The sequence below is a fragment of the Meriones unguiculatus genome, chromosome 8 (genome assembly GCF_030254825.1).
Source record: "Meriones unguiculatus strain TT.TT164.6M chromosome 8, Bangor_MerUng_6.1, whole genome shotgun sequence".
Taxonomy (NCBI): Eukaryota; Metazoa; Chordata; class Mammalia; order Rodentia; family Muridae; genus Meriones; species Meriones unguiculatus.
Genome location: NC_083356.1, coordinates 36,967,692 through 36,972,956, shown reverse-complemented (window position 1 = coordinate 36,972,956; position 5,265 = coordinate 36,967,692). Strand labels below are relative to the sequence as shown.

Sequence of the window (5,265 nt, the reverse complement as noted above, 5' to 3'; positions counted from 1 at the left end):
ATTCTCAGGACTCATTTGCCCTTTCTTTGACCCCCTGGTCTGCATCTGCCCTTTGATACTTGGCCTTGGCTTGGTCTTCAACTGGGAAATGTGTCAGGGCATCCTGACCTAGCAGCCACTATAGCATCCCAAGAACTCTATCTGACCCATTGGGGAGCATCTCAGGGAAGTAGGCTTTTAACTGACTGTCCATGAACCCGGGAAGACACCTAACTCACAAGCAAAGCTGGGGGTACAGTGGAACCCACTCATGACCCCAGCTTTAACATCCTGGAGACAGTCAACTTCAATATACAATTTTACCTAGCTCCCGAAGAAACCTCACTCTTAAGATGAGGGAGAAGATGATTGTAGATGCAGTGTGGAGAGGCTGAGAGTTGGAAAAACCAGGCAGAAGTGAAACAAACTTGTGGAAGACAGATAGAACATTTGTTTAAAGAAACTATTTTTTTAAAGAAAAGACAGAAAGACTAGAGCTTCCAAGTTCAACCAGATGATTCTAATTCTGACTCTGCTATCTCTGTCTCCATCTTTTTTTGCAGTGGCTTCCCAGAGCACAGTATCCAAATTCTTGCTCCCCTACCCCACAGTTTACACCCTTCCACTGCCAAATTGCATCCCTCTGCCAAGCACCACACCCAGCATAAACTCTTTACAGGAACGCTCCATGCAGGTCCAGACCTTGGGAGCTCTTATCGATAATAAGGACTGTTAGGAGGCAAAGGCGCGTGCCCAATTAAAAGATGGCTTTCATTCCCAGAAGGATACTCTGGCAAAGTCCCAAGTGCTTCCAAAATCCCCCACCCCCACTCTTCCAGCCCAGCTTTGATGCTCTGATTATCCTGTTGTCAGATCAATAGTCCATCTGCTCCTCCGAGTAGTCTAAGCCATCTTGTGTTAAATTAAAACAGATAGGATCAATCCGCGGTTAATTTCTCCCAACCAAACAATTTATCTCTCTTTTGGATGCTCCTTGGAGGGTGAATTATATAATCCTGACACACCATTAGGGCTCTCTGACCAAAGAAAGCCTACCACAATGCCTGCCTGCTCTCTTTATTAGCAACTCAACATGTGACAAAGGCAGAGATTTATCTTACTGTTATTCGGAACCAGCTTGAACCTCACAAAGTCAGCCAGGGCTCTGCCAGGGAAAAACAATCTGGAATATCATTGCATGTTAATTATCATGGAGGAGGAGCTGGATCCAAATTTGATAAGCCGAACATAAGCTCCTATTTCTGAAGACTCAATTGCCCCAGGACATCTGGTACAAGAAAGTCCAGGGAAATAGGATTTAAACCCAAACCAAAGCACACCAAGGGTGGGAGACAAGGACTTATTTTAACAATAGGTGGTTTTCTCTGGTACTTCTATATAATAACCTACTTAATGCTGAGTGAAGTAAAATGTAGACATGTGGAATAAAAGAATAAGTGACTCTTGGAGATGACATAAGTGAACAGTCAGGAATAATAAGCCATGAGGCATATGGAATGAGAATATGAACTGCAAAGCTGCTGCCCTCGATGTGTTCTGTACTAGAAGTGTATGTATTTAGCTTCCTGAACCAGAAGGCCTAGATGTTTCTATGATATGGTAAATCAAGAGCTAACACCTGGTACAAGAAAGAAGTCAGAAGCTTCTGTCTCATGGCTTGGGCCAATGTCCATAACACTTGTTTTAACAACTATTTTAATATTATTTCTGATATGGGTTGAGTCCAAGGAATACCTGACCCCTGAAATTATGTTCATTCCTAATATCACGTTTGTTTATTTATTTATGGTAGTTTGTGATTAATTTTCACTATGTAATACATACTGTATTTAAACTCATGATCCTCCTGTCTCAGATTCCCATGTGCTGAAATAAGGGATAGGTGGTGCCATGTCCAGCCTAAACTACTTGCACTCTTGTTTCTTAATTGAAAAAAAAAATGCATATAATATATTCTGATCATGCTTTCCCCAACCACAACTCTTCTCAGGTCCTCCTAACTTTTAAGCCACCCAACTCCATGCTTTTTCTTTTGTTCTCTACTAAATTTATATTCTTGACTCACTCCTGAAAGTTAAGAGGAACAATGGAAGACAATTTGGAAGATTTAGACAGAGGAAGACCTAGTATGGCATAAGGTTATCCTGTAACTCAAATGCTGATTTCTTTATGCCATATCTGGTTACAAGCCTTGTTCTGAGACTCTCCTGCCTAAATCTTGTGTAAACTCTACTCCCCAGTTGTCCCCTAATATGCCAATAAAGCAGTATATATTCAATTGCTGAGCAGGGGAGAGAATAGGGCTGGACTTCCTACCAGGAGTTAGGGGAGGAATTAGGGGATTCAGCCTAGAGGTTCAAGAAACATCAGGAGAAGGACCTGGAGCATGAAATCAAAGTTCAAGTATCTGTGGGATGTACACTGGGAGGAAACAAGATTAGCTTTGAGGGTTAAAGATAGAGTAATAACTGCTCACCTATTACAAATATGAAAGAGTCTCAATTATTTGTGCCAAGGTATAGTCAACCACAGTGTTTCTTTATGTTTGGTTTATGGCAAGTGCACTAAATGAGGATCCCTGGATTCATCTATGCTTGAACCAAATGTGCTAGACTTTTTTGTTTAAACGAATCTCTCTTTTCATTGAGAAAGACAGTGGTAGTGTTTTATTACTTACAATAGCAAGGATCTTGTGATTTATGACTATATAATTAACAGATGAGAGAAATTAGAAGAGTTAAGACCAAGCTGCAATGATCCTGAAGCCAAGCAAAAGCAGGCCAGTAATGAACACGACTCATAACATCAGAAAGAATTGTGGCCTCATTTTGTCCATCTTCTAATTCAAGAACACACTTCATAACTTCAAAAATACTTAAATATATATAATATTTGTATATAATAATAAATATATATGTTGTATAAATTATACAGTTATATTTTATTATGTATTTATATTTTGTTTTATGTTTATTTTTCATGTGATAAGATATATTATATTATATGAATAGATATTATGTAATTATATTAACTAAACATTATATAATTATATAAAATAGATATTTATATATTTTTTATATATCCTTAATAATCAACTCCAGAAAAAGTCCAGCAGAAAGAATGACAGCAACCTTGCTATGTGCAGAAATGAAAGGAAGGTGGCAGAGAAGGATGTCATGGATGAGAACCAGAAAACATCAGAGTGCCAAAATCCGACTAACACAATTGCTCAAGGTTTGCAGTTTGTCCTGATAAGTTAGGTCACCACTAAAACACACCCATGCTACTTATTTTTGGGTTCTGTTACTCTCCTTGTAGAGCTCCTGTCCTCTCCAGATCTTACTATTTCCCACTTCTTTCATAAGCTTCCCTGCACTCTGCCCAACAGTTGGCCATAAATCTCAGCATCTGCTTTGATAGTCTGCAGGGCAGAGCCTTTCAGAGGCCCTTTGTGGCAAGTGCCTAATTTGTTTCCTGTTTTCTTCTTCTTCTGATGTCCATCTTCTTTGCCTTTCTGAATGGGGATTGAGCATTCTTAAATAAAAAAGAAAATCCAGGTTCTTCAGTCTTCCTCTGAGAACCTAGATATTTTTGTGCACAAACTAACTCAGTCATGTTTTTTTTTTTATTTCAAGATGCCCTATCTCCATTTCTATTCACTATAAATTAGGTAATATGAATATATATGGGTTATGATCAATGAACATATATATTTGAGCTTGAGGATGTTAAAGAGCTACTCATGTCTCTTTATCTTGGGATATAAACAAAGCCAGTGACCCTGGGTTCTTTTTTTTTTCAATTTTGTAATTATATTTATGTACAAAAAAACTTAGCAGTGTACATTTAACCCAGTTTAGCAGTGAATTCTCTGGCCTTTGCCTTTTTCAGCTTGGCAATGCGAACCACAGATTTAGGACCCAAGACCTCGCTTCCCCAGTGGGGGCGAATTTCATCGTATCTGTCCTTATAATTGGTCCTGAGAGCCTCCACCAGCTTAGCCAGCGAGCCCTTGTCTTCCAAGTTAACCTGTGTGAAGGCAACAGTGGTGCAAGTCTTCCTGTGACCAGCCGCCCCAGTCTGGCCTCTCCCTTGATGAGTAGGGAACCCCGATCTTTCGACACAGGGCAGGTAGGAAAACCACCAGCTCAATGGAGTTACATCATGGGCAATCACCATCAACTGAGCCTTCTTGTTCTCCACCAAGATGGTGACTTACTGACCCCTGCTTGAAGGACAGGTGGTCTCTTAGTTGGGACTTCTCCTTTCCTAGCAGCTTTCTTCTCAGCAAGGGCCAATAGCCTCTGCTTCTTTCTCTTGCTTTGTCTCTGGCTGTACTTGTGGGCCAGCTAAAGCAGTGGGGTGGCTGTTTGCCGGTCCAGGGCCTAGGTGAACTGGTTAATGGCAGGAGGTACTTTGAGCTTCTTGTCGAGGATGATCCTTTGCCACAGCAGCCTAATGTGGGGCCCTTTAACAAAGTGCATGAGATCTCTTCTGGGATGGATATCCTGCCCAATGCGGAAATTCTTGGGTCTTTTCTCAAACAAAGGATTGACTACCTTTTTGGCCTCGTGTTTTTTCACAACGGTGGGGGACCAGGCCATCTTCTTCCCCTTAGCTTTCTTTCCTTTTGGCATCTTGCTGATAAAGGAGAGAGTGCGACCCTGTTAAACCTTAATGTCTATCTGGAACATTCTCAAATAGACCAAAGCATGAACCTAGTCATGCCAACCCTATGACAAGTAAAAAAATCATAGGTCAGCTCTACCCATATCTCTAAAGGAAAAAGTCTTTTAATGCTATTTCTTTATTGAGCATATCATAAAGCATGCTCTCACTAAATTCAGAACTAGAAGGCTGAGGGCCTTAAGTGGCCATTTCTGTAGGCATGGGCTGCAGCATTTAGCACACATGCATATAAAGAACAGCGCAGCCTGAGAAGCCTAGGGTTTGGGTCATTTCCAATATTTAGGTCTAGTATGCAAGAGCTGACCTCATGATGATCCATAAAATGACCATAGGAAAAAGAGACCAATAGGTCACAACCCACAACCAATTCACTCAAGGTTACAGAGACCAATACATCATTTAGACAAGCCATCTAACCTCTGTGCACCTCACTTTGACCCTTTACAGGACAATGCCCCTATTTATTGATGATTGTTATGGAAATAAGCCTAGATAATCATCGAGTGAGGATTGGAAACCTGGGTCTTAAGCCTTTATGCAAACCTGATCCAAAACTTGATGCAACCAATATCAGGT

At 40.7% G+C, this 5,265-nt stretch overlaps 1 pseudogene; it reads right to left on the bottom strand.

Moving 5' to 3' along the window:
- Nucleotides 1–3,846: 3,846 nt before the first annotated feature.
- LOC110557526 (large ribosomal subunit protein eL8-like) lies at nucleotides 3,847–4,637 on the bottom strand (annotated as a pseudogene).
- Nucleotides 4,638–5,265: the final 628 nt, after the last annotated feature.